Consider the following 23663-nt stretch of genomic DNA (forward strand, 5'->3'; position numbering starts at 1 on the left):
GGCTTTGAGAAGCAGATCCTCTGGAGATAACGATCGCCCGGACTCAAAATCCACATGTATTTAGTGAATAATAAAGCATCTTAGGGATAGTGCCATCAACAATCCAAGAAATACATGTGTTCAGTAAATTGGTAGTTACAAGTGAAAGACTGTTCAAATCTCCAGGTCGGTTCAAAGATCGGTCTCTGAAGGCCACAGGGAAGGAGCACTGCTGACTAATTAAATGACAGTTTTGACACCTGAACAGGGACTTGAACCCTGGACCCTCAGATTAAGAGTCTGATGCTCTACTGACTGAGCTACACAGGCTTTGAGCAGCACACCCTCTGGAGATAACGATCGCCTGGACTCAAAATCCACATGTATTTAGTGAATAATAAAGCATCTTATGGATAGTGCCATCAACAATCCAAGATATACATGTGTTCATTAAACAGGTAGTTACAAGTGAAAGACTCGTCAAATCTCCAGGTGGGTTCAAAGATCAGTCTCTGAAGGCCACAGGGAAGGAGCACTGCTGACTAATTAAATGACAACTTTGCCACCTGAACAGGGACTTGAACCCTGGACCCTCAGATTAAAAGTCTGATGCTCTACCGACTGAGCTACACAGGCTTTAAGAAGCACACCCTCTGGAGATAACGATCGCCCGGATTCAAAATCCACATGTATCTAGTGAATAATAAAGCATTTTAACGAGAGTACCATCAACAATCCAAGATATACATGTGTTCAGTAAATTGGTACTTACAAGTGAAAGACTGTTCCAATCTCCAATTCAACAAATATCCAGGTGGGTTCCAAGATCGGTCTCTGAAATCCACAAGGAAGGAGCACTGCTGACTGATTAAATGACAGCTTTGCCACCTGAACAGGGACTTGAACCCTGGACCCTCAGATTAAAAGACTGATGCTCTACCGACTGAGCTACACAGGCCTTCAGAAGCACACCCTCTGGAGATAACGATCGCCCGGACTTAAAATCCACATGTATTTAGTGAATAATAAAGCATCTTATGGATAGTGCCATCAACAATCCAAGAAATACATGTGTTCAGTAAATTGGTAGTTACAAGCGAAAGACTCGTCAAATCTCCAGGTGGGTTCAAGTATCGGTCTCTGAAGGCCACAGGGAAGGAGCACTGTTGACTGATTAAGTGACAGCTTTGCCACCTGAACAGGGACTTGAACCCTGGACCCTCAGATTAAAAGTCTGATGCTCTACCGACTGAGCCTCACAGGCTTTGAGAAGTACACCCTCTGGAGATAACGATCGCCCGGACTCAAAATCCACATGTAATTAGTGAATAATAAAGCATCTTAGGGATAGTGCCATCAACAATCCAAGAAATACATGTGTTCAGTAAATTGGTAGTTACAAGCGAAAGACTCGTCAAATCTCCAGGTGGGTTCAAGTATCGGTCTCTGAAGGCCACAGGGAAGGAGCACTGTTGACTGATTAAGTGACAGCTTTGCCACCTGAACAGGGACTTGAACCCTGGACCCTCAGATTAAAAGTCTGATGCTCTACCGACTGAGCTACACAGGCTTTGAGAAGTACACCCTCTGGAGATAACGATCGCCCGGACTCAAAATCCACATGTAATTAGTGAATAATAAAGCATCTTAGGGATAGTGCCATCAAGAATCCAAGAAATACATGTGTTCAGTAAATTGGTAGAAGTTACAAGTGAAAGACTCGTCAAATCTCCAGGTGGGTTCAAAGATCGGTCTCTGAAATCCACAGGGAAGGAGCACTGTTGACTGATTAAATGACAGCTTTGCCACCTGAACAGGGACTTGAACCCTGGACCCTCAGATTAAAAATCTGATGCTCTACCGACTGAGCTACACAGGCTTCGAGAAGTACACCCTCTGGAGATAACGATCGCCCGGATTCAAAATCCACATGTATTTAGTGAATAATAAAGCATTTTGTTGAGAGTACCATCAACAATCCAAGATATACATGTGTTCATTAAACAGGTAGTTACAAGTGAAAGACTCGTCAAATCTCCGATTCAACGAGTCTAAGGGTGGGTTCCAAGATCGGTCTCTGAAATCCACAAGGAAGGAGCACTGTTGACTGATTAAATGACAACTTTGCCACCTGAACAGGGACTTGAACCCTGGACCCTCAGATTAAAAGTCTGATGCTCTACTGACTGAGCTACACAGGCTTTGAGAAGCACACCCTCTGGAGATAATGATCGCCCGGATTCAAAATCCACATGTATTTAGTGAATAATAAAGCATTTTGTCGAGAGTACCATCAACAATCCAAGATATACATGTGTTCATTAAGCAGGTAGTTACAAGTGAAAGACTTGTCAAATCTCCAGGTGGGTTCAAAGATCAGTCTCTGAAGGCCACAGGGAAGGAGCACTGTTGACTGATTAAATGACAGTTTTGACACCTGAACAGGGACTTGAACCCTGGACCCTCAGATTAAAAGTCTGATGCTCTACCAACTGAGCCTCACAGGCTTTGAGAAGCACACCCTCTGGAGATAATGATCGCCCGGACTTAAAATCCACATGTATTTAGTGAATAATAAAGCATTTTGTCGAGAGTACCATCAACAATCCAAGATATACATGTGTTCAGTAAATTGGTACTTACAAGTGAAAGACTGTTCCAATCTCCAATTCAACAAATATCCAGGTGGGTTCCAAGATCGGTCTCTGAAATCCACAAGGAAGGAGCACTGCTGACTGATTAAATGACAGCTTTGCCACCTGAACAGGGACTTGAACCCTGGACCCTCAGATTAAAAGACTGATGCTCTACCGACTGAGCTACACAGGCCTTCAGAAGCACACCCTCTGGAGATAACGATCGCCCGGACTTAAAATCCACATGTATTTAGTGAATAATAAAGCATCTTATGGATAGTGCCATCAACAATCCAAGAAATACATGTGTTCAGTAAATTGGTAGTTACAAGCGAAAGACTCGTCAAATCTCCAGGTGGGTTCAAGTATCGGTCTCTGAAGGCCACAGGGAAGGAGCACTGTTGACTGATTAAGTGACAGCTTTGCCACCAGAACAGGGACTTGAACCCTGGACCCTCAGATTAAAAGTCTGATGCTCTACCGACTGAGCTACACAGGCTTTGAGAAGCACACCCTCTGGAGATAACGATCGCCCGGATTCAAAATCCACATGTATTTAGTGAATAATAAAGCATTTTGTCGAGAGTACCATCAACAATCCAAGATATACATGTGTTCATTAAACAGGTAGTTACAAGTGAAAGACTCGTCAAATCTCCAGGTGGGTTCAAAGATCAGTCTCTGAAGGCCACAGGGAAGGAGCACTGTTGACTGATTAAATGACAGTTTTGACACCTGAACAGGGACTTGAACCCTGGACCCTCAGATTAAAAGTCTGATGCTCTACCAACTGAGCTACACAGGCTTCGAGAAGTACACCCTCTGGGGATAACGATCGCCCGGACTCAAAATCCACATGTATTTAGTGAATAATAAAGCATTTTGTCGAGAGTACCATCAACAATCCAAGATATACATGTTTTCATTAAACAGGTAGTTACAAGTGAAAGACTCGTCAAATCTCCAGGTGGGTTCAAAGATCGGTCTCTGAAATCCACAAGGAAGGAGCACTGTTGACTGATTAAATGACAACTTTGCCACCTGAACAGGGACTTGAACCCTGGACCCTCAGATTAAAAGTCTGATGCTCTACCAACTGAGCCTCACAGGCTTTGAGAAGCACACCCTCTGGAGATAACGATCACCCGGATTCAAAATCCACATGTATTTAGTGAATAATAAAGCATTTTAACGAGAGTACCATCAACAATCCAAGATATACATGTGTTCAGTAAATTGGTACTTACAAGTGAAAGACTGTTCCAATCTCCAATTCAACAAATATCCAGGTGGGTTCCAAGATCGGTCTCTGAAATCCACAAGGAAGGAGCACTGCTGACTGATTAAATGACAGCTTTGCCACCTGAACAGGGACTTGAACCCTGGACCCTCAGATTAAAAGTCTGATGCTCTACCGACTGAGCTACACAGGCCTTCAGAAGCACACCCTCTGGAGATAACGATCGCCCGGACTTAAAATCCACATGTAATTAGTGAATAATAAAGCATCTTAGGGATAGTGCCATCAACAATCCAAGATATACATGTGTTCATTAATCAGGTAGTTACAAGTAAAAGACTCGTCAAATCTCCAGGTGGGTTCAAGTATCGGTCTCTGAAGGCCACAGGGAAGGAGCACTGTTGACTGATTAAGTGACAGCTTTGCCACCTGAACAGGGACTTGAACCCTGGACCCTCAGATTAAAAGTCTGATGCTCTACCGACTGAGCTACACAGGCTTTGAGAAGTACACCCTCTGGAGATAACGATCGCCCGGACTCAAAATCCACATGTAATTAGTGAATAATAAAGCATCTTAGGGATAGTGCCATCAAGAATCCAAGAAATACATGTGTTCAGTAAATTGGTAGAAGTTACAAGTGAAAGACTCGTCAAATCTCCAGGTGGGTTCAAAGATCGGTCTCTGAAATCCACAAGGAAGGAGCACTGTTGACTGATTAAATGACAGCTTTGCCACCTGAACAGGGACTTGAACCCTGGACCCTCAGATTAAAAATCTGATGCTCTACCGACTGAGCTACACAGGCTTCGAGAAGTACACCCTCTGGAGATAACGATCGCCCGGATTCAAAATCCACATGTATTTAGTGAATAATAAAGCATTTTGTCGAGAGTACCATCAACAATCCAAGATATACATGTTTTCATTAAACAGGTAGTTACAAGTGAAAGACTCGTCAAATCTCCAGGTGGGTTCAAAGATCGGTCTCTGAAATCCACAGGGAAGGAGCACTGTTGACTGATTAAATGACAACTTTGCCACCTGAACAGGGACTTGAACCCTGGACCCTCAGATTAAAAGTCTGATGCTCTACCGACTGAGCTACACAGGCCTTCAGAAGCACACCCTCTGGAGATAATGATCGCACGGACTTAAAATCCACATGTAATTAGTGAATAATAAAGCATCTTATGGATAGTGCCATCAACAATCCAAGAAATACATGTGGTCATTAAATTGGTAGTTACAAGTGAAAGACTGTTCCAATCTCCAATTGAACAAATCTCCAGGTGGGTTCCAAGATCGGTCTCTGAAATCCACAAGGAAGGAGCACTGCTGACTGATTAAATGACAGCTTTGCCACCTGAACAGGGACTTGAACCCTGGACCCTCAGATTAAAAGTCTGATGCTCTACCGACTGAGCTACACAGGCTTTGAGAAGCACACCCTCTGGAGATAAGGATCGCCCGGACTTAAAATCCACATGTAATTAGTGAATAATAAAGCATTTTGTTGAGAGTACCATCAACAATCAAAGAAATACATGTGTTCAGTAAACAGGTAGTTACAAGTGAAAGACTCGTCAAATCTCCAGGTGGGTTCCAAGATCGGTCTCTGAAGGCCACAGGGAAGGAGCACTGCTGACTGATTAAATGACAGCTTTGCCACCTGAACAGGGACTTGAACCCTGGACCCTCAGATTAAAAGTGTGATGCTCTACCGACTGAGCTACACAGGCTTTGAGAAGCACACCCTCTGGAGATAACGATCGCCCGGATTCAAAATCCACATGTATTTAGTGAATAATAAAGCATCTTATGGATAGTGCCATCAACAATCCAAGAAATACATGTGTTCATTAAACAGGTAGTTACAAGTGAAAGACTCGTCAAATCTCCAGGTGGGTTCAAAGATCGGTCTCTGAAATCCACAGGGAAGGAGCACTGTTGACTGATTAAATGACAGCTTTGCCACCTGAACAGGGACTTGAACCCTGGACCCTCAGATTAAAAATCTGATGCTCTACCGACTGAGCTACACAGGCTTTGAGAAGCACACCCTCTGGAGATAACGATCGCCCGGATTCAAAATCCACATGTATTTAGTGAATAATAAAGCATTTTGTTGAGAGTACCATCAACAATCCAAGATATACATGTGTTCATTAAGCAGGTAGTTACAAGTGAAAGACTCGTCAAATCTCCGATTCAACAAGTCTAAGGGTGGGTTCCAAGATCGGTCTCTGAAATCCACAAGGAAGGAGCACTGTTGACTGATTAAATGACAGCTTTGCCACCTGAACAGGGACTTGAACCCTGGACCCTCAGATTAAAAGTCTGATGCTCTACCGACTGAGCTACACAGGCTTTGAGAAGCACACCCTCTGGAGATAACGATCGCCCGGATTCAAAATCCACATGTATTTAGTGAATAATAAAGCATTTTGTCGAGAGTACCATCAACAATCCAAGATATACATGTGTTCATTAAACAGGTAGTTACAAGTGAAAGACTCGTCAAATCTCCAGGTGGGTTCAAAGATTGGTCTCTGAAATCCACAGGGAAGGAGCACTGTTGACTGATTGAATGATAGCTTTGCCACCTGAACAGGGACTTGAACCCTGGACCCTCAGATTAAAAGTCTGATGCTCTACCGACTGAGCTACACAGGCTTCGAGAAGTACACCCTCTGGAGATAACGATCGCCCGGATTCAAAATCCACATGTATTTAGTGAATAATAAAGCATTTTGTCGAGAGTACCATCAACAATCCAAGATATACATGTGTTCATTAAACAGGTAGTTACAAGTGAAAGACTCGTCAAATCTCCAGGTGGGTTCAAAGATTGGTCTCTGAAATCCACAGGGAAGGAGCACTGTTGACTGATTGAATGATAGCTTTGCCACCTGAACAGGGACTTGAACCCTGGACCCTCAGATTAAAAGTCTGATGCTCTACCGACTGAGCTACACAGGCTTCGAGAAGTACACCCTCTGGAGATAACGATCGCCCGGATTCAAAATCCACATGTATTTAGTGAATAATAAAGCATTTTGTCGAGAGTACCATCAACAATCCAAGAAATACATGTGTTCAGTAAGCAGGTAGTTACAAGTGAAAGACTCGTCAAATCTCCGATTCAACAAGTCTAAGGGTGGGTTCCAAGATCGGTCTCTGAAATCCACAAGGAAGGAGCACTGTTGACTGATTAAATGACAACTTTGCCACCTGAACAGGGACTTGAACCCTGGACCCTCAGATTAAAAGTCTGATGCTCTAATGACTGAGCTACACAGGCTTTGAGAAGCACACCCTCTGGAGATAACGATCGCCCGGATTCAAAATCCACATGTAATTAGTGAATAATAAAGCATTTTGTCGAGAGTACCATCAACAATCCAAGATATACATGTGTTCATTAAACAGGTAGTTACAAGTGAAAGACTCGTCAAATCTCCAGGTGGGTTCAAAGATCGGTCTCTGAAATCCACAGGGAAGGAGCACTGTTCACTGATTAAATGACAGCTTTGCCACCTGAACAGGGACTTGAACCCTGGACCCTCAGATTAAAAGTCTGATGCTCTACCGACTGAGCTACACAGGCTTTGAGAAGCTCACCCTCTGGAGATAACGATCGCCCGGACTCAAAATCCACATGTAATTAGTGAATAATAAAGCATCTTAGGGATAGTGCCATCAACAATCCAAGATATACATGTGTTCATTAAGCAGGTAGTTACAAGTGAAAGACTTGTCAAATCTCCAGGTGGGTTCAAAGATCAGTCTCTGAAGGCCACAGGGAAGGAGCACTGTTGACTGATTAAATGACAGTTTTGACACCTGAACAGGGAATTGAACCCTGGACCCTCAGATTAAAAGTCTGATGCTCTACCGACTGAGCTACACAGGCTTTGAGAAGCACACCCTCTGGAGATAACGATCGCCCGGATTCAAAATCCACATGTAATTAGTGAATAATAAAGCATTTTGTCGAGAGTACCATCAACAATCCAAGATATACATGTGTTCATTAAACAGGTAGTTACAAGTGAAAGACTCGTCAAATCTCCAGGTGGGTTCAAAGATCGGTCTCTGAAATCCACAGGGAAGGAGCACTGTTCACTGATTAAATGACAGCTTTGCCACCTGAACAGGGACTTGAACCCTGGACCCTCAGATTAAAAGTCTGATGCTCTACCGACTGAGCTACACAGGCTTTGAGAAGCACACCCTCTGGAGATAACGATCGCCCGGACTCAAAATCCACATGTAATTAGTGAATAATAAAGCATCTTAGGGATAGTGCCATCAACAATCCAAGATATACATGTGTTCATTAAACAGGTAGTTACAAGTGAAAGACTCGTCAAATCTCCAGGTGGGTTCAAAGATCGGTCTCTGAAGGCCACAGGGAAGGAGCACTGCTGACTGATTAAGTGACAGCTTTGCCACCTGAACAGGGACTTGAACCCTGGACCCTCAGATTAAAAGTGTGATGCTCTACCGACTGAGCTACACAGGCTTTGAGAAGCACACCCTCTGGAGATAACGATCGCCCGGATTCAAAATCCACATGTATCTAGTGAATAATAAAGCATTTTGTCGAGAGTACCATCAACAATCCAAGATATACATGTGTTCAGTAAATTGGTAGTTACAAGTGAAAGACTTCCAATCTCCAATTGAACAAATCTCCAGGTGGGTTCCAAGATCGGTCTCTGAAATCCACAAGGAAGGAGCACTGTTGACTGATTAAATGACAGCTTTGCCACCTGAACAGGGACTTGAACCCTGGACCCTCAGATTAAAAGTCTGATGCTCTACCGACTGAGCTACACAGGCTTTAAGAAGCACACCCTCTGGAGATAACGATCGCCCGGATTCAAAATCCACATGTATCTAGTGAATAATAAAGCATTTTGTTGAGAGTACCATCAACAATCCAAGATATACATGTGTTCATTAAACAGGTAGTTACAAGTGAAAGACTCGTCAAATCTCATGGTGGGTTCAAAGATCAGTCTCTGAAATCCACAGGGAAGGAGCACTGTTCACTGATTAAATGACAACTTTGCCACCTGAACAGGGACTTGAACCCTGGACCCTCAGATTAAAAGTCTGATGCTCTACTGACTGAGCTACACAGGCTTTGAGAAGCACACCCTCTGGAGATAACGATCGCCCGGATTCAAAATCCACATGTATTTAGTGAATAATAAAGCATTTTGTTGAGAGTACCATCAACAATCCAAGATATACATGTGTTCAGGAAATTGGTAGAAGTTACAAGTGAAAGACTCGTCAAATCTCTGATTCAACAGGTCTCAGGGTGGGTTCCAAGATCGGTCTCTGAAATCCACAAGGAAGGAGCACTGTTGACTGATTAAATGACAGCTTTGCCACCTGAACAGGGACTTGAACCCTGGACCCTCAGATTAAGAGTCTGATGCTCTACCGACTGAGCTACACAGGCCTTCAGAAGCACACCCTCTGGAGATAATGATCGCACGGACTTAAAATCCACATGTAATTAGTGAATAATAAAGCATCTTATGGATAGTGCCATCAACAATCCAAGATATACATGTGTTCATTAAGCAGGTAGTTACAAGTGAAAGACTTGTCAAATCTCCAGGTGGGTTCAAAGATCAGTCTCTGAAGGCCACAGGGAAGGAGCACTGTTGACTGATTAAATGACAGTTTTGACACCTGAACAGGGACTTGAACCCTGGACCCTCAGATTAAAAGTCTGATGCTCTACCAACTGAGCTACACAGGCTTCGAGAAGTACACCCTCTGGGGATAACGATCGCCCGGACTCAAAATCCACATGTATTTAGTGAATAATAAAGCATTTTGTCGAGAGTACCATCAACAATCCAAGATATACATGTTTTCATTAAACAGGTAGTTACAAGTGAAAGACTCGTCAAATCTCCAGGTGGGTTCAAAGATCGGTCTCTGAAATCCACAAGGAAGGAGCACTGTTGACTGATTAAATGACAACTTTGCCACCTGAACAGGGACTTGAACCCTGGACCCTCAGATTAAAAGTCTGATGCTCTACCAACTGAGCCTCACAGGCTTTGAGAAGCACACCCTCTGGAGATAACGATCGCCCGGATTCAAAATCCACATGTATTTAGTGAATAATAAAGCATTTTGTCGAGAGTACCATCAACAATCCAAGATATACATGTTTTCATTAAACAGGTAGTTACAAGTGAAAGACTCGTCAAATCTCCGATTCAACAAGTCTAAGGGTGGGTTCCAAGATCGGTCTCTGAAATCCACAAGGAAGGAGCACTGTTGACTGATTAAATGACAGCTTTGCCACCTGAACAGGGACTTGAACCCTGGACCCTCAGATTAAGAGTCTGATGCTCTACCGACTGAGCTACACAGGCCTTCAGAAGCACACCCTCTGGAGATAATGATCGCACGGACTTAAAATCCACATGTAATTAGTGAATAATAAAGCATCTTATGGATAGTGCCATCAACAATCCAAGATATACATGTGTTCATTAAACAGGTAGTTACAAGTGAAAGACTCGTCAAATCTCCAGGTGGGTTCCAAGATCGGTCTCTGAAATCCACAAGGAAGGAGCACTGTTGACTGATTAAATGACAACTTTGCCACCTGAACAGGGACTTGAACCCTGGACCCTCAGATTAAAAGTCTGATGCTCTACCAACTGAGCTACACAGGCTTTGAGAAGCACACCCTCTGGAGATAACGATCGCCCGGATTCAAAATCCACATGTAATTAGTGAATAATAAAGCATTTTGTCGAGAGTACCATCAACAATCCAAGATATACATGTGTTCATTAAACAGGTAGTTACAAGTGAAAGACTCGTCAAATCTCCAGGTGGGTTCAAAGATCGGTCTCTGAAATCCACAGGGAAGGAGCACTGTTCACTGATTAAATGACAGCTTTGCCACCTGAACAGGGACTTGAACCCTGGACCCTCAGATTAAAAGTCTGATGCTCTACCGACTGAGCTACACAGGCTTTGAGAAGCACACCCTCTGGAGATAACGATCGCCCGGACTCAAAATCCACATGTAATTAGTGAATAATAAAGCATCTTAGGGATAGTGCCATCAACAATCCAAGAAATACATGTGTTCATTAAATTGGTAGTTACAAGTGAAAGACTCGTCAAATCTCCAGGTGGGTTCAAAGATCGGTCTCTGAAGGCCACAGGGAAGGAGCACTGCTGACTGATTAAGTGACAGCTTTGCCACCTGAACAGGGACTTGAACCCTGGACCCTCAGATTAAAAGTGTGATGCTCTACCGACTGAGCTACACAGGCTTTGAGAAGCACACCCTCTGGAGATAACGATCGCCCGGATTCAAAATCCACATGTATCTAGTGAATAATAAAGCATTTTGTCGAGAGTACCATCAACAATCCAAGATATACATGTGTTCAGTAAATTGGTAGTTACAAGTGAAAGACTTCCAATCTCCAATTGAACAAATCTCCAGGTGGGTTCCAAGATCGGTCTCTGAAATCCACAAGGAAGGAGCACTGTTGACTGATTAAATGACAGCTTTGCCACCTGAACAGGGACTTGAACCCTGGACCCTCAGATTAAAAGTCTGATGCTCTACCGACTGAGCTACACAGGCTTTAAGAAGCACACCCTCTGGAGATAACGATCGCCCGGATTCAAAATCCACATGTATCTAGTGAATAATAAAGCATTTTGTTGAGAGTACCATCAACAATCCAAGATATACATGTGTTCAGTAAATTGGTAGTTACAAGTGAAAGACTGTTCCAATCTCCGATTCAACAAGTCTCAGGGTGGGTTCCAAGATCGGTCTCTGAAATCCACAAGGAAGGAGCACTGTTGACTGATTAAATGACAGCTTTGCCACCTGAACAGGGACTTGAACCCTGGACCCTCAGATTAAGAGTCTGATGCTCTACCGACTGAGCTACACAGGCTTTGAGAAGCACACCCTCTGGAGATAATGATCGCCCGGATTCAAAATCCACATGTAATTAGTGAATAATAAAGCATCTTATGGATAGTGCCATCAACAATCCAAGATATACATGTGTTCATTAAACAGGTAGTTACAAGTGAAAGACTCGTCAAATCTCATGGTGGGTTCAAAGATCAGTCTCTGAAATCCACAGGGAAGGAGCACTGTTCACTGATTAAATGACAACTTTGCCACCTGAACAGGGACTTGAACCCTGGACCCTCAGATTAAAAGTCTGATGCTCTACCGACTGAGCTACACAGGCTTTGAGAAGCACACCCTCTGGAGATAAGGATCGTCCGGATTCAAAATCCACATGTAATTAGTGAATAATAAAGCATCTTAGGGATAGTGCCATCAACAATCCAAGAAATACATGTGTTCATTAAACAGGTAGTTACAAGTGAAAGACTCGTCAAATCTCCAGGTGGGTTCAAAGATCGCTCTCTGAAATCCACAGGGAAGGAGCACTGTTCACTGATTAAATGACAACTTTGCCACCTGAACAGGGACTTGAACCCTGGACCCTCAGATTAAAAGTCTGATGCTCTACCGACTGAGCTACACAGGCTTTGAGAAGCACACCCTCTGGAGATAACGATCGCCCGGACTTAAAATCCACATGTATTTAGTGAATAATAAAGTATTTTGTTGAGAGTGCCATCAACAATCCAAGAAATACATGTGTTCATTAAACAGGTAGTTACAAGTGAAAGACTCGTCAAATCTCCAGGTGGGTTCAAAGATCGGTCTCTGAAGGCCACAGGGAAGGAGCACTGCTGACTGATTAAATGACAGCTTTGCCACCTGAACAGGGACTTGAACCCTGGACCCTCAGATTAAAAGTGTGATGCTCTACCGACTGAGCTACACAGGCTTTGAGAAGCACACCCTCTGGAGATAACGATCGCCCGGATTCAAAATCCACATGTATCTAGTGAATAATAAAGCATCTTATGGATAGTGCCATCAACAATCCAAGATATACATGTGTTCATTAAACAGGTAGTTACAAGTGAAAGACTCGTCAAATCTCCAGGTGGGTTCAAAGATCAGTCTCTGAAATCCACAGGGAAGGAGCACTGTTGACTGATTAAATGACAACTTTGCCACCTGAACAGGGACTTGAACCCTGGACCCTCAGATTAAGAGTCTGATGCTCTACCGACTGAGCTACACAGGCTTTGAGAAGCACACCCTCTGGAGATAAGGATCGTCCGGATTCAAAATCCACATGTAATTAGTGAATAATAAAGCATCTTAGGGATAGTGCCATCAACAATCCAAGAAATACATGTGTTCATTAAATTGGTAGTTACAAGTGAAAGACTGTTCCAATCTCCAATTGAACAAATCTCCAGGTGGGTTAAAAGATCGGTCTCTAAAGGCCACAGGGAAGGAGCACTGCTGACTGATTAAGTGACAGCTTTGCCACCTGAACAGGGACTTGAACCCTGGACCCTCAGATTAAAAGTCTGATGCTCTACCGACTGAGCTACACAGGCTTTGAGAAGCACACCCTCTGGAGATAACGATCGCCCGGACTCAAAATCCACATGTAATTAGTGAATAATAAAGCATCTTAGGGATAGTGCCATCAACAATCCAAGATATACATGTGTTCATTAATCAGGTAGTTACAAGTAAAAGACTCGTCAAATCTCCAGGTGGGTTCAAAGATCGGTCTCTGAAGGCCACAGGGAAGGAGCACTGCTGACTAATTAAATGACAGTTTTGACACCTGAACAGGGACTTGAACCCTGGACCCTCAGATTAAAAGTCTGATGCTCTACCGACTGAGCTACACAGGCTTTGAGAAGCACACCCTCTGGAGATAACGATCGCCCGGACTCAAAATCCACATGTATTTAGTGAATAATAAAGCATCTTATGGATAGTGCCATCAACAATCCAAGAAATACATGTGTTCAGTAAATTGGTAGTTACAAGCGAAAGACTCATCAAATCTCCAGGTGGGTTCAAGTATCGGTCTCTGAAGGCCACAAGGAAGGAGCACTGCTGACTGATTAAATGACAGCTTTGCCACCTGAACAGGGACTTGAACCCTGGACCCTCAGATTAAAAGTCTGATGCTCTACCGACTGAGCTACACAGGCTTTGAGAAGTACACCCTCTGGAGATAACGATCGCCCGGACTCAAAATCCACATGTAATTAGTGAATAATAAAGCATCTTAGGGATAGTGCCATCAAGAATCCAAGAAATACATGTGTTCATTAAATTGGTAGAAGTTACAAGTGAAAGACTCGTCAAATCTCCAGGTGGGTTCAAAGATCGGTCTCTGAAGGCCACAGGGAAGGAGCACTGTTGACTGATTAAATGACAGTTTTGACACCTGAACAGGGACTTGAACCCTGAACCCTCAGATTAAAAGTCTGATGCTCTACTGACTGAGCTACACAGGCTTCGAGAAGTACACCCTCTGGAGATAATGATCGCCCGGATTCAAAATCCACATGTATTTAGTGAATAATAAAGCATTTTAACGAGAGTACCATCAACAATCCAAGATATACATGTGTTCATTAAACAGGTAGTTACAAGTGAAAGACTCGTCAAATCTCCAGGTGGGTTCAAAGATCGGTCTCTGAAATCCACAGGGAAGGAGCACTGCTGACTGATTAAATGACAGCTTTGCCACCTGAACAGGGACTTGAACCCTGGACCCTAAGATTAAAAGTCTGATGCTCTACCCACTGAGCTACACAGTCCTTCAGAAGCACACCCTCTGGAGATAATGATCGCACGGACTTAAAATCCACATGTAATTAGTGAATAATAAAGCATCTTATGGATAGTGCCATCAACAATCCAAGATATACATGTGTTCAGTAAACAGGTAGTTACAAGTGAAAGACTCGTCAAATCTCCAGGTGGGTTCAAAGATCGGTCTCTGAAATCCACAGGGAAGGAGCACTGTTGACTGATTAAATGACAACTTTGCCACCCGAACTGGGACTTGAACCCTGGACCCTCAGATTAAAAGTCTGATGCTCTACCGACTGAGCTACACAGGCTTTGAGAAGCACACCCTCTGGAGATAACGATCGCCCGGATTCAAAATCCACATGTATTTAGTGAATAATAAAGCATTTTGTCGAGAGTACCATCAACAATCCAAGATATACATGTGTTCATTAAACAGGTAGTTACAAGTGAAAGACTCGTCAAATCTCCAGGTGGGTTCCAAGATCGGTCTCTGAAATCCACAAGGAAGGAGCACTGTTGACTGATTAAATGACAGCTTTGCCACCTGAACAGGGACTTGAACCCTGGACCCTCAGATTAAAAATCTGATGCTCTACCGACTGAGCTACACAGGCTTCGAGAAGTACACCCTCTGGAGATAACGATCGCCCGGATTCAAAATCCACATGTATTTAGTGAATAATAAAGCATTTTGTCGAGAGTACCATCAACAATCCAAGATATACATGTGTTCATTAAACAGGTAGTTACAAGTGAAAGACTCGTCAAATCTCCGATTCAACAAGTCTAAGGGTGGGTTCCAAGATCGGTCTCTGAAATCCACAAGGAAGGAGCACTGTTGACTGATTAAATGACAACTTTGCCACCTGAACAGGGACTTGAACCCTGGACCCTCAGATTAAAAGTCTGATGCTCTACCGACTGAGCTACACAGGCTTCGAGAAGCACACCCTCTGGAGATAACGATCGCCCGGATTCAAAATCCACATGTATTTAGTGAATAATAAAGCATTTTGTCGAGAGTACCATAAACAATCCAAGATATACATGTGTTCATTAAACAGGTAGTTACAAGTGAAAGACTTGTCAAATCTCCAGGTGGGTTCAAAGATCAGTCTCTGAAGGCCACAGGGAAGGAGCACTGTTGACTGATTAAATGACAGTTTTGACACCTGAACAGGGACTTGAACCCTGGACCCTCAGATTAAAAGTCTGATGCTCTACCAACTGAGCCTCACAGGCTTTGAGAAGCACACCCTCTGGAGATAACGATCGCCCGGATTCAAAATCCACATGTATTTAGTGAATAATAAAGCATTTTGTCGAGAGTACCATCAACAATCCAAGATATACATGTTTTCATTAAACAGGTAGTTACAAGTGAAAGACTCGTCAAATCTCCGATTCAAGAAGTCTAAGGGTGGGTTCCAAGATCGGTCTCTGAAATCCACAAGGAAGGAGCACTGTTGACTGATTAAATGACAGCTTTGCCACCTGAACAGGGACTTGAACCCTGGACCCTCAGATTAAGAGTCTGATGCTCTACCGACTGAGCTACACAGGCCTTCAGAAGCACACCCTCTGGAGATAATGATCGCACGGACTTAAAATCCACATGTAATTAGTGAATAATAAAGCATCTTATGGATAGTGCCATCAACAATCCAAGATATACATGTGTTCATTAAACAGGTAGTTACAAGTGAAAGACTCGTCAAATCTCCAGGTGGGTTCCAAGATCGGTCTCTGAAATCCACAAGGAAGGAGCACTGTTGACTGATTAAATGACAACTTTGCCACCTGAACAGGGACTTGAACCCTGGACCCTCAGATTAAAAGTCTGATGCTCTACCAACTGAGCTACACAGGCTTTGAGAAGCACACCCTCTGGAGATAACGATCGACCGGATTCAAAATCCACATGTATTTAGTGAATAATAAAGCATTTTGTCGAGAGTACCATCAACAATCCAAGATATACATGTGTTCATTAAACAGGTAGTTACAAGTGAAAGACTTGTCAAATCTCCAGGTGGGTTCAAAGATCAGTCTCTGAAGGCCACAGGGAAGGAGCACTGTTGACTGATTAAATGACAGTTTTGACACCTGAACAGGGACTTGAACCCTGGACCCTCAGATTAAAAGTCTGATGCTCTACCAACTGAGCTACACAGGCTTCGAGAAGTACACCCTCTGGGGATAACGATCGCCCGGACTCAAAATCCACATGTATTTAGTGAATAATAAAGCATTTTGTCGAGAGTACCATCAACAATCCAAGATATACATGTTTTCATTAAACAGGTAGTTACAAGTGAAAGACTCGTCAAATCTCCAGGTGGGTTCAAAGATCGGTCTCTGAAATCCACAGGGAAGGAGCACTGTTGACTGATTAAATGACAACTTTGCCACCTGAACAGGGACTTGAACCCTGGACCCTCAGATTAAAAGTCTGATGCTCTACCGACTGAGCTACACAGGCCTTCAGAAGCACACCCTCTGGAGATAATGATCGCACGGACTTAAAATCCACATGTATTTAGTGAATAATAAAGCATCTTAGGGATAGTGCCATCAACAATCCAAGAAATACATGTGTTCATTAAACAGGTAGTTACAAGTGAAAGACTTGTCAAATCTCCAGGTGGGTTCAAATATCGGTCTCTGAAATCCACAAGGAAGGAGCACTGCTGACTGATTAAATGACAGCTTTGCCACCTGAACAGGGACTTGAACCCTGGACCCTCAGATTAAAAGTCTGATGCTCTACCGACTGAGCTACACAGGCTTTGAGAAGCACACCCTCTGGAGATAACGATCGCCCGGATTCAAAAAACACATGTATTTAGTGAATAATAAAGCATTTTGTCGAGAGTACCATCAACAACCCAAGATATACATGTGTTCATTAAGCAGGTAGTTACAAGTGAAAGACTCGTCAAATCTCCAGGTGGGTTCAAAGATCGGTCTCTGAAGGCCACAGGGAAGGAGCACTGTTGACTGATTAAATGACAGCTTTGCCACCTGAACAGGGACTTGAACCCTGGACCCTCAGATTAAGAGTCTGATGCTCTACCGACTGAGCTACACAGGCCTCCAGAAGCACACTCTCTGGAGATAATGATCGCCCGGATTCAAAATCCACATGTATTTAGTGAATAATAAAGCATTTTGTTGAGAGTACCATCAACAATCCAAGATATACATGTGTTCATTAAACAGGTAGTTACAAGTGAAAGACTCGTCAAATCTCCAGGTGGGTTCAAAGATCGGTCTCTGAAATCCACAGGGAAGGAGCACTGCTGACTGATTAAATGACAGCTTTGCCACCTGAACAGGGACTTGAACCCTGGACCCTCAGATTAAAAATCTGATGCTCTACCGACTGAGCTACACAGGCTTCGAGAAGTACACCCTCTGGAGATAACGATCGCCCGGATTCAAAATCCACATGTATTTAGTGAATAATAAAGCATTTTGTTGAGAGTACCATCAACAATCCAAGATATACATGTGTTCAGTAAGCAGGTAGTTACAAGTGAAAGACTTGTCAAATCTCCGATTCAACAAGTCTAAGGGTGGGTTCCAAGATCGGTCTCTGAAATCCACAAGGAAGGAGCACTGTTGACTGATTAAATGACAGCTTTGCCACCTGAACAGGGACTTGAACCCTGGACCCTCAGATTAAAAGTCTGATGCTCTACCGACTGAGCTACACAGGCTTTGAGAAGCACACCCTCTGGAGATAACGATCGCCCGGATTCAAAATCCACATGTATTTAGTGAATAATAAAGCATTTTGTCGAGAGTACCATCAACAATCCAAGATATACATGTGTTCATTAAACAGGTAGTTACAAGTGAAAGACTTGTCAAATCTCCAGGTGGGTTCAAAGATCAGTCTCTGAAGGCCACAGGGAAGGAGCACTGTTGACTGATTAAATGACAGTTTTGACACCTGAACAGGGACTTGAACCCTGGACCCTCAGATTAAGAGTCTGATGCTCTACCGACTGAGCTACACAGGCCTTCAGAAGCACACCCTCTGGAGATAATGATCGCACGGACTTAAAATCCACATGTAATTAGTGAATAATAAAGCATCTTATGGATAGTGCCATCAACAATCCAAGATATACATGTGTTCATTAAACAGGTAGTTACAAGTGAAAGACTCGTCAAATCTCCAGGTGGGTTCCAAGATCGGTCTCTGAAATCCACAAGGAAGGAGCACTGTTGACTGATTAAATGACAACTTTGCCACCTGAACAGGGACTTGAACCCTGGACCCTCAGATTAAAAGTCTGATGCTCTACCAACTGAGCTACACAGGCTTTGAGAAGCACACCCTCTGGAGATAACGATCGACCGGATTCAAAATCCACATGTATTTAGTGAATAATAAAGCATTTTGTCGAGAGTACCATCAACAATCCAAGATATACATGTGTTCATTAAACAGGTAGTTACAAGTGAAAGACTCGTCAAATCTCCAGGTGGGTTCAAAGATCGGTCTCTGAAATCCACAGGGAAGGAGCACTGTTGACTGATTGAATGACAGCTTTGCCACCTGAACAGGGACTTGAACCCTGGACCCTCAGATTAAAAGTCTGATGCTCTACCGACTGAGCTACACAGGCTTCGAGAAGTACACCCTCTGGAGATAACGATCGCCCGGATTCAAAATCCACATGTATTTAGTGAATAATAAAGCATTTTGTCGAGAGTACCATCAACAATCCAAGATATACATGTGTTCATTAAGCAGGTAGTTACAAGTGAAAGACTTGTCAAATCTCCAGGTGGGTTCAAGTATCGGTCTCTGAAGGCCACAGGGAAGGAGCACTGTTGACTGATTAAATGACAGTTTTGACACCTGAACAGGGACTTGAACCCTGGACCCTCAGATTAAAAGTCTGATGCTCTACCAACTGAGCTACACAGGCTTCGAGAAGTACACCCTCTGGGGATAACGATCGCCCGGACTCAAAATCCACATGTATTTAGTGAATAATAAAGCATTTTGTCGAGAGTACCATCAACAATCCAAGATATACATGTTTTCATTAAACAGGTAGTTACAAGTGAAAGACTCGTCAAATCTCCAGGTGGGTTCAAAGATCGGTCTCTGAAATCCACAGGGAAGGAGCACTGTTGACTGATTAAATGACAACTTTGCCACCTGAACAGGGACTTGAACCCTGGACCCTCAGATTAAAAGTCTGATGCTCTACCGACTGAGCTACACAGGCCTTCAGAAGCACACCCTCTGGAGATAATGATCGCACGGACTTAAAATCCACATGTAATTAGTGAATAATAAAGCATCTTAGGGATAGTGCCATCAACAATCCAAGAAATACATGTTTTCATTAATCAGGTAGTTACAAGTGAAAGACTTGTCAAATCTCCAGGTGGGTTCAAATATCGGTCTCTGAAGGCCACAGGGAAGGAGCACTGTTGACTGATTAAATGACAGCTTTGCCACCTGAACAGGGACTTGAACCCTGGACCCTCAGATTAAAAGTCTGATGCTCTACCAACTGAGCTACACAGGCTTTGAGAAGCACACCCTCTGGAGATAACGATCGCCCGGATTCAAAATCCACATGTATTTAGTGAATAATAAAGCATTTTGTCGAGAGTACCATCAACAATCCAAGATATACATGTGTTCATTAAACAGGTAGTTACAAGTGAAAGACTCGTCAAATCTCCAGGTGGGTTCCAAGATCGGTCTCTGAAATCCACAAGGAAGGAGCACTGTTGACTGATTAAATGACAGCTTTGCCACCTGAACAGGGACTTGAACCCTGGACCCTCAGATTAAGAGTCTGATGCTCTACCGACTGAGCTACACAGGCCTTCAGAAGCACACCCTCTGGAGATAATGATCGCACGGACTTAAAATCCACATGTATTTAGTGAATAATAAAGCATCTTAGGGATAGTGCCATCAACAATCCAAGAAATACATGTGTTCATTAAACAGGTAGTTACAAGTGAAAGACTTGTCAAATCTCCAGGTGGGTTCAAATATCGGTCTCTGAAATCCACAAGGAAGGAGCACTGTTGACTGATTAAATGACAGCTTTGCCACCTGAACAGGGACTTGAACCCTGGACCCTCAGATTAAAAGTCTGATGCTCTACCGACTGAGCTACACAGGCTTTGAGAAGCACACCCTCTGGAGATAACGATCGCCCGGATTCAAAAAACACATGTATTTAGTGAATAATAAAGCATTTTGTCGAGAGTACCATCAACAACCCAAGATATACATGTGTTCATTAAGCAGGTAGTTACAAGTGAAAGACTCGTCAAATCTCCAGGTGGGTTCAAAGATCGGTCTCTGAAGGCCACAGGGAAGGAGCACTGTTGACTGATTAAATGACAGCTTTGCCACCTGAACAGGGACTTGAACCCTGGACCCTCAGATTAAGAGTCTGATGCTCTACCGACTGAGCTACACAGGCCTCCAGAAGCACACTCTCTGGAGATAATGATCGCCCGGATTCAAAATCCACATGTATTTAGTGAATAATAAAGCATTTTGTTGAGAGTACCATCAACAATCCAAGATATACATGTGTTCATTAAACAGGTAGTTACAAGTGAAAGACTCGTCAAATCTCCAGGTGGGTTCAAAGATCGGTCTCTGAAATCCACAGGGAAGGAGCACTGCTGACTGATTAAATGACAGCTTTGCCACCTGAACAGGGACTTGAACCCTGGACCCTCAGATTAAAAATCTGATGCTCTACCGACTGAGCTACACAGGCTTCGAGAAGTACACCCTCTGGAGATAACGATCGCCCGGATTCAAAATCCACATGTATTTAGTGAATAATAAAGCATTTTGTTGAGAGTACCATCAACAATCCAAGATATACATGTGTTCAGTAAGCAGGTAGTTACAAGTGAAAGACTTGTCAAATCTCCGATTCAACAAGTCTAAGGGTGGGTTCCAAGATCGGTCTCTGAAATCCACAAGGAAGGAGCACTGTTGACTGATTAAATGACAGCTTTGCCACCTGAACAGGGACTTGAACCCTGGACCCTCAGATTAAAAGTCTGATGCTCTACCGACTGAGCTACACAGGCTTTGAGAAGCACACCCTCTGGAGATAACGATCGCCCGGATTCAAAATCCACATGTATTTAGTGAATAATAAAGCATTTTGTCGAGAGTACCATCAACAATCCAAGATATACATGTGTTCATTAAACAGGTAGTTACAAGTGAAAGACTTGTCAAATCTCCAGGTGGGTTCAAAGATCAGTCTCTGAAGGCCACAGGGAAGGAGCACTGTTGACTGATTAAATGACAGTTTTGACACCTGAACAGGGACTTGAACCCTGGACCCTCAGATTAAGAGTCTGATGCTCTACCGACTGAGCTACACAGGCCTTCAGAAGCACACCCTCTGGAGATAATGATCGCACGGACTTAAAATCCACATGTAATTAGTGAATAATAAAGCATCTTATGGATAGTGCCATCAACAATCCAAGATATACATGTGTTCATTAAACAGGTAGTTACAAGTGAAAGACTCGTCAAATCTCCAGGTGGGTTCCAAGATCGGTCTCTGAAATCCACAAGGAAGGAGCACTGTTGACTGATTAAATGACAACTTTGCCACCTGAACAGGGACTTGAACCCTGGACCCTCAGATTAAAAGTCTGATGCTCTACCAACTGAGCTACACAGGCTTTGAGAAGCACACCCTCTGGAGATAACGATCGACCGGATTCAAAATCCACATGTATTTAGTGAATAATAAAGCATTTTGTCGAGAGTACCATCAACAATCCAAGATATACATGTGTTCATTAAACAGGTAGTTACAAGTGAAAGACTCGTCAAATCTCCAGGTGGGTTCAAAGATCGCTCTCTGAAATCCACAGGGAAGGAGCACTGTTGACTGATTGAATGACAGCTTTGCCACCTGAACAGGGACTTGAACCCTGGACCCTCAGATTAAAAGTCTGATGCTCTACCGACTGAGCTACACAGGCTTCGAGAAGTACACCCTCTGGAGATAACGATCGCCCGGATTCAAAATCCACATGTATTTAGTGAATAATAAAGCATTTTGTCGAGAGTACCATCAACAATCCAAGATATACATGTGTTCATTAAACAGGTAGTTACAAGTGAAAGACTTGTCAAATCTCCAGGTGGGTTCAAAGATCAGTCTCTGAAGGCCACAGGGAAGGAGCACTGTTGACTGATTAAATGACAGTTTTGACACCTGAACAGGGACTTGAACCCTGGACCCTCAGATTAAAAGTCTGATGCTCTACCAACTGAGCTACACAGGCTTCGAGAAGTACACCCTCTGGGGATAACGATCGCCCGGACTCAAAATCCACATGTATTTAGTGAATAATAAAGCATTTTGTCGAGAGTACCATCAACAATCCAAGATATACATGTTTTCATTAAACAGGTAGTTACAAGTGAAAGACTCGTCAAATCTCCAGGTGGGTTCAAAGATCGGTCTCTGAAATCCACAGGGAAGGAGCACTGTTGACTGATTAAATGACAACTTTGCCACCTGAACAGGGACTTGAACCCTGGACCCTCAGATTAAAAGTCTGATGCTCTACCGACTGAGCTACACAGGCCTTCAGAAGCACACCCTCTGGAGATAATGATCGCACGGACTTAAAATCCACATGTAATTAGTGAATAATAAAGCATCTTAGGGATAGTGCCATCAACAATCCAAGAAATACATGTTTTCATTAATCAGGTAGTTACAAGTGAAAGACTTGTCAAATCTCCAGGTGGGTTCAAATATCGGTCTCTGAAGGCCACAGGGAAGGAGCACTGTTGACTGATTAAATGACAGCTTTGCCACCTGAACAGGGACTTGAACCCTGGACCCTCAGATTAAAAGTCTGATGCTCTACCAACTGAGCTACACAGGCTTTGAGAAGCACACCCTCTGGAGATAACGATCGCCCGGATTCAAAATCCACATGTATTTAGTGAATAATAAAGCATTTTGTCGAGAGTACCATCAACAATCCAAGATATACATGTGTTCATTAA

General features: G+C 43.3%; 1 protein-coding gene and 76 non-coding genes across 77 annotated transcripts in view; all 77 read right to left on the reverse strand.

The window, feature by feature from the left end:
- LOC132970504 (inositol 1,4,5-trisphosphate receptor type 3-like) overlaps positions 1 to 23663 on the reverse strand; it is a gene marked incomplete at its 3' end in the record, with an annotated part of 76899 nt that overhangs the window by 15381 nt on the left and 37855 nt on the right. The window lies entirely within an intron of this gene.
- trnak-cuu (transfer RNA lysine (anticodon CUU)) lies at positions 237 to 309 on the reverse strand. The gene has a single exon. It is a non-coding gene; the product is annotated as a tRNA-Lys (tRNA).
- Positions 543 to 615, reverse strand: trnak-uuu (transfer RNA lysine (anticodon UUU)). The gene has a single exon. It is a non-coding gene; the product is annotated as a tRNA-Lys (tRNA).
- trnak-uuu (transfer RNA lysine (anticodon UUU)) lies at positions 865 to 937 on the reverse strand. Its single transcript has one exon. It is a non-coding gene; the product is annotated as a tRNA-Lys (tRNA).
- trnak-uuu (transfer RNA lysine (anticodon UUU)) lies at positions 1171 to 1243 on the reverse strand. The gene has a single exon. It is a non-coding gene; the product is annotated as a tRNA-Lys (tRNA).
- On the reverse strand, positions 1477 to 1549 carry trnak-uuu (transfer RNA lysine (anticodon UUU)). The gene has a single exon. It is a non-coding gene; the product is annotated as a tRNA-Lys (tRNA).
- trnak-uuu (transfer RNA lysine (anticodon UUU)) lies at positions 1786 to 1858 on the reverse strand. Its single transcript has one exon. It is a non-coding gene; the product is annotated as a tRNA-Lys (tRNA).
- Positions 2108 to 2180, reverse strand: trnak-uuu (transfer RNA lysine (anticodon UUU)). The gene has a single exon. It is a non-coding gene; the product is annotated as a tRNA-Lys (tRNA).
- trnak-uuu (transfer RNA lysine (anticodon UUU)) lies at positions 2414 to 2486 on the reverse strand. Its single transcript has one exon. It is a non-coding gene; the product is annotated as a tRNA-Lys (tRNA).
- On the reverse strand, positions 2736 to 2808 carry trnak-uuu (transfer RNA lysine (anticodon UUU)). The gene has a single exon. It is a non-coding gene; the product is annotated as a tRNA-Lys (tRNA).
- trnak-uuu (transfer RNA lysine (anticodon UUU)) lies at positions 3042 to 3114 on the reverse strand. Its single transcript has one exon. It is a non-coding gene; the product is annotated as a tRNA-Lys (tRNA).
- On the reverse strand, positions 3348 to 3420 carry trnak-uuu (transfer RNA lysine (anticodon UUU)). The gene has a single exon. It is a non-coding gene; the product is annotated as a tRNA-Lys (tRNA).
- Positions 3654 to 3726, reverse strand: trnak-uuu (transfer RNA lysine (anticodon UUU)). The gene has a single exon. It is a non-coding gene; the product is annotated as a tRNA-Lys (tRNA).
- Positions 3976 to 4048, reverse strand: trnak-uuu (transfer RNA lysine (anticodon UUU)). The gene has a single exon. It is a non-coding gene; the product is annotated as a tRNA-Lys (tRNA).
- Positions 4282 to 4354, reverse strand: trnak-uuu (transfer RNA lysine (anticodon UUU)). The gene has a single exon. It is a non-coding gene; the product is annotated as a tRNA-Lys (tRNA).
- Positions 4591 to 4663, reverse strand: trnak-uuu (transfer RNA lysine (anticodon UUU)). The gene has a single exon. It is a non-coding gene; the product is annotated as a tRNA-Lys (tRNA).
- trnak-uuu (transfer RNA lysine (anticodon UUU)) lies at positions 4897 to 4969 on the reverse strand. The gene has a single exon. It is a non-coding gene; the product is annotated as a tRNA-Lys (tRNA).
- Positions 5219 to 5291, reverse strand: trnak-uuu (transfer RNA lysine (anticodon UUU)). Its single transcript has one exon. It is a non-coding gene; the product is annotated as a tRNA-Lys (tRNA).
- On the reverse strand, positions 5525 to 5597 carry trnak-uuu (transfer RNA lysine (anticodon UUU)). Its single transcript has one exon. It is a non-coding gene; the product is annotated as a tRNA-Lys (tRNA).
- Positions 5831 to 5903, reverse strand: trnak-uuu (transfer RNA lysine (anticodon UUU)). Its single transcript has one exon. It is a non-coding gene; the product is annotated as a tRNA-Lys (tRNA).
- trnak-uuu (transfer RNA lysine (anticodon UUU)) lies at positions 6153 to 6225 on the reverse strand. The gene has a single exon. It is a non-coding gene; the product is annotated as a tRNA-Lys (tRNA).
- trnak-uuu (transfer RNA lysine (anticodon UUU)) lies at positions 6459 to 6531 on the reverse strand. The gene has a single exon. It is a non-coding gene; the product is annotated as a tRNA-Lys (tRNA).
- trnak-uuu (transfer RNA lysine (anticodon UUU)) lies at positions 6765 to 6837 on the reverse strand. Its single transcript has one exon. It is a non-coding gene; the product is annotated as a tRNA-Lys (tRNA).
- Positions 7087 to 7159, reverse strand: trnak-uuu (transfer RNA lysine (anticodon UUU)). The gene has a single exon. It is a non-coding gene; the product is annotated as a tRNA-Lys (tRNA).
- trnak-uuu (transfer RNA lysine (anticodon UUU)) lies at positions 7393 to 7465 on the reverse strand. Its single transcript has one exon. It is a non-coding gene; the product is annotated as a tRNA-Lys (tRNA).
- trnak-uuu (transfer RNA lysine (anticodon UUU)) lies at positions 7699 to 7771 on the reverse strand. The gene has a single exon. It is a non-coding gene; the product is annotated as a tRNA-Lys (tRNA).
- On the reverse strand, positions 8005 to 8077 carry trnak-uuu (transfer RNA lysine (anticodon UUU)). The gene has a single exon. It is a non-coding gene; the product is annotated as a tRNA-Lys (tRNA).
- On the reverse strand, positions 8311 to 8383 carry trnak-uuu (transfer RNA lysine (anticodon UUU)). Its single transcript has one exon. It is a non-coding gene; the product is annotated as a tRNA-Lys (tRNA).
- trnak-uuu (transfer RNA lysine (anticodon UUU)) lies at positions 8631 to 8703 on the reverse strand. The gene has a single exon. It is a non-coding gene; the product is annotated as a tRNA-Lys (tRNA).
- trnak-uuu (transfer RNA lysine (anticodon UUU)) lies at positions 8937 to 9009 on the reverse strand. Its single transcript has one exon. It is a non-coding gene; the product is annotated as a tRNA-Lys (tRNA).
- trnak-cuu (transfer RNA lysine (anticodon CUU)) lies at positions 9262 to 9334 on the reverse strand. The gene has a single exon. It is a non-coding gene; the product is annotated as a tRNA-Lys (tRNA).
- Positions 9568 to 9640, reverse strand: trnak-uuu (transfer RNA lysine (anticodon UUU)). The gene has a single exon. It is a non-coding gene; the product is annotated as a tRNA-Lys (tRNA).
- trnak-uuu (transfer RNA lysine (anticodon UUU)) lies at positions 9874 to 9946 on the reverse strand. Its single transcript has one exon. It is a non-coding gene; the product is annotated as a tRNA-Lys (tRNA).
- Positions 10196 to 10268, reverse strand: trnak-cuu (transfer RNA lysine (anticodon CUU)). The gene has a single exon. It is a non-coding gene; the product is annotated as a tRNA-Lys (tRNA).
- Positions 10502 to 10574, reverse strand: trnak-uuu (transfer RNA lysine (anticodon UUU)). The gene has a single exon. It is a non-coding gene; the product is annotated as a tRNA-Lys (tRNA).
- trnak-uuu (transfer RNA lysine (anticodon UUU)) lies at positions 10808 to 10880 on the reverse strand. Its single transcript has one exon. It is a non-coding gene; the product is annotated as a tRNA-Lys (tRNA).
- Positions 11114 to 11186, reverse strand: trnak-uuu (transfer RNA lysine (anticodon UUU)). The gene has a single exon. It is a non-coding gene; the product is annotated as a tRNA-Lys (tRNA).
- Positions 11434 to 11506, reverse strand: trnak-uuu (transfer RNA lysine (anticodon UUU)). Its single transcript has one exon. It is a non-coding gene; the product is annotated as a tRNA-Lys (tRNA).
- On the reverse strand, positions 11756 to 11828 carry trnak-cuu (transfer RNA lysine (anticodon CUU)). The gene has a single exon. It is a non-coding gene; the product is annotated as a tRNA-Lys (tRNA).
- On the reverse strand, positions 12062 to 12134 carry trnak-uuu (transfer RNA lysine (anticodon UUU)). Its single transcript has one exon. It is a non-coding gene; the product is annotated as a tRNA-Lys (tRNA).
- trnak-uuu (transfer RNA lysine (anticodon UUU)) lies at positions 12368 to 12440 on the reverse strand. Its single transcript has one exon. It is a non-coding gene; the product is annotated as a tRNA-Lys (tRNA).
- trnak-uuu (transfer RNA lysine (anticodon UUU)) lies at positions 12674 to 12746 on the reverse strand. The gene has a single exon. It is a non-coding gene; the product is annotated as a tRNA-Lys (tRNA).
- On the reverse strand, positions 12980 to 13052 carry trnak-cuu (transfer RNA lysine (anticodon CUU)). Its single transcript has one exon. It is a non-coding gene; the product is annotated as a tRNA-Lys (tRNA).
- trnak-uuu (transfer RNA lysine (anticodon UUU)) lies at positions 13302 to 13374 on the reverse strand. Its single transcript has one exon. It is a non-coding gene; the product is annotated as a tRNA-Lys (tRNA).
- trnak-uuu (transfer RNA lysine (anticodon UUU)) lies at positions 13608 to 13680 on the reverse strand. Its single transcript has one exon. It is a non-coding gene; the product is annotated as a tRNA-Lys (tRNA).
- Positions 13914 to 13986, reverse strand: trnak-uuu (transfer RNA lysine (anticodon UUU)). The gene has a single exon. It is a non-coding gene; the product is annotated as a tRNA-Lys (tRNA).
- Positions 14223 to 14295, reverse strand: trnak-uuu (transfer RNA lysine (anticodon UUU)). Its single transcript has one exon. It is a non-coding gene; the product is annotated as a tRNA-Lys (tRNA).
- On the reverse strand, positions 14526 to 14601 carry trnak-uuu (transfer RNA lysine (anticodon UUU)). The gene has a single exon. It is a non-coding gene; the product is annotated as a tRNA-Lys (tRNA).
- On the reverse strand, positions 14835 to 14907 carry trnak-uuu (transfer RNA lysine (anticodon UUU)). Its single transcript has one exon. It is a non-coding gene; the product is annotated as a tRNA-Lys (tRNA).
- Positions 15141 to 15213, reverse strand: trnak-uuu (transfer RNA lysine (anticodon UUU)). Its single transcript has one exon. It is a non-coding gene; the product is annotated as a tRNA-Lys (tRNA).
- On the reverse strand, positions 15463 to 15535 carry trnak-uuu (transfer RNA lysine (anticodon UUU)). The gene has a single exon. It is a non-coding gene; the product is annotated as a tRNA-Lys (tRNA).
- Positions 15769 to 15841, reverse strand: trnak-uuu (transfer RNA lysine (anticodon UUU)). The gene has a single exon. It is a non-coding gene; the product is annotated as a tRNA-Lys (tRNA).
- On the reverse strand, positions 16091 to 16163 carry trnak-cuu (transfer RNA lysine (anticodon CUU)). Its single transcript has one exon. It is a non-coding gene; the product is annotated as a tRNA-Lys (tRNA).
- Positions 16397 to 16469, reverse strand: trnak-uuu (transfer RNA lysine (anticodon UUU)). The gene has a single exon. It is a non-coding gene; the product is annotated as a tRNA-Lys (tRNA).
- Positions 16703 to 16775, reverse strand: trnak-uuu (transfer RNA lysine (anticodon UUU)). The gene has a single exon. It is a non-coding gene; the product is annotated as a tRNA-Lys (tRNA).
- On the reverse strand, positions 17009 to 17081 carry trnak-uuu (transfer RNA lysine (anticodon UUU)). Its single transcript has one exon. It is a non-coding gene; the product is annotated as a tRNA-Lys (tRNA).
- On the reverse strand, positions 17315 to 17387 carry trnak-uuu (transfer RNA lysine (anticodon UUU)). The gene has a single exon. It is a non-coding gene; the product is annotated as a tRNA-Lys (tRNA).
- On the reverse strand, positions 17621 to 17693 carry trnak-cuu (transfer RNA lysine (anticodon CUU)). The gene has a single exon. It is a non-coding gene; the product is annotated as a tRNA-Lys (tRNA).
- Positions 17927 to 17999, reverse strand: trnak-uuu (transfer RNA lysine (anticodon UUU)). The gene has a single exon. It is a non-coding gene; the product is annotated as a tRNA-Lys (tRNA).
- trnak-uuu (transfer RNA lysine (anticodon UUU)) lies at positions 18249 to 18321 on the reverse strand. The gene has a single exon. It is a non-coding gene; the product is annotated as a tRNA-Lys (tRNA).
- trnak-cuu (transfer RNA lysine (anticodon CUU)) lies at positions 18555 to 18627 on the reverse strand. The gene has a single exon. It is a non-coding gene; the product is annotated as a tRNA-Lys (tRNA).
- On the reverse strand, positions 18861 to 18933 carry trnak-uuu (transfer RNA lysine (anticodon UUU)). Its single transcript has one exon. It is a non-coding gene; the product is annotated as a tRNA-Lys (tRNA).
- Positions 19167 to 19239, reverse strand: trnak-uuu (transfer RNA lysine (anticodon UUU)). The gene has a single exon. It is a non-coding gene; the product is annotated as a tRNA-Lys (tRNA).
- Positions 19473 to 19545, reverse strand: trnak-uuu (transfer RNA lysine (anticodon UUU)). The gene has a single exon. It is a non-coding gene; the product is annotated as a tRNA-Lys (tRNA).
- Positions 19779 to 19851, reverse strand: trnak-uuu (transfer RNA lysine (anticodon UUU)). Its single transcript has one exon. It is a non-coding gene; the product is annotated as a tRNA-Lys (tRNA).
- On the reverse strand, positions 20085 to 20157 carry trnak-uuu (transfer RNA lysine (anticodon UUU)). The gene has a single exon. It is a non-coding gene; the product is annotated as a tRNA-Lys (tRNA).
- Positions 20391 to 20463, reverse strand: trnak-cuu (transfer RNA lysine (anticodon CUU)). Its single transcript has one exon. It is a non-coding gene; the product is annotated as a tRNA-Lys (tRNA).
- Positions 20697 to 20769, reverse strand: trnak-uuu (transfer RNA lysine (anticodon UUU)). The gene has a single exon. It is a non-coding gene; the product is annotated as a tRNA-Lys (tRNA).
- On the reverse strand, positions 21003 to 21075 carry trnak-cuu (transfer RNA lysine (anticodon CUU)). The gene has a single exon. It is a non-coding gene; the product is annotated as a tRNA-Lys (tRNA).
- On the reverse strand, positions 21309 to 21381 carry trnak-uuu (transfer RNA lysine (anticodon UUU)). Its single transcript has one exon. It is a non-coding gene; the product is annotated as a tRNA-Lys (tRNA).
- Positions 21631 to 21703, reverse strand: trnak-uuu (transfer RNA lysine (anticodon UUU)). The gene has a single exon. It is a non-coding gene; the product is annotated as a tRNA-Lys (tRNA).
- trnak-cuu (transfer RNA lysine (anticodon CUU)) lies at positions 21937 to 22009 on the reverse strand. The gene has a single exon. It is a non-coding gene; the product is annotated as a tRNA-Lys (tRNA).
- On the reverse strand, positions 22243 to 22315 carry trnak-uuu (transfer RNA lysine (anticodon UUU)). The gene has a single exon. It is a non-coding gene; the product is annotated as a tRNA-Lys (tRNA).
- Positions 22549 to 22621, reverse strand: trnak-uuu (transfer RNA lysine (anticodon UUU)). Its single transcript has one exon. It is a non-coding gene; the product is annotated as a tRNA-Lys (tRNA).
- On the reverse strand, positions 22855 to 22927 carry trnak-uuu (transfer RNA lysine (anticodon UUU)). The gene has a single exon. It is a non-coding gene; the product is annotated as a tRNA-Lys (tRNA).
- Positions 23161 to 23233, reverse strand: trnak-uuu (transfer RNA lysine (anticodon UUU)). The gene has a single exon. It is a non-coding gene; the product is annotated as a tRNA-Lys (tRNA).
- trnak-uuu (transfer RNA lysine (anticodon UUU)) lies at positions 23467 to 23539 on the reverse strand. Its single transcript has one exon. It is a non-coding gene; the product is annotated as a tRNA-Lys (tRNA).

This window comes from Labrus mixtus, unplaced genomic scaffold (assembly GCF_963584025.1).
Source record: "Labrus mixtus unplaced genomic scaffold, fLabMix1.1 SCAFFOLD_91, whole genome shotgun sequence".
Taxonomy (NCBI): domain Eukaryota; kingdom Metazoa; phylum Chordata; class Actinopteri; order Labriformes; family Labridae; genus Labrus; species Labrus mixtus.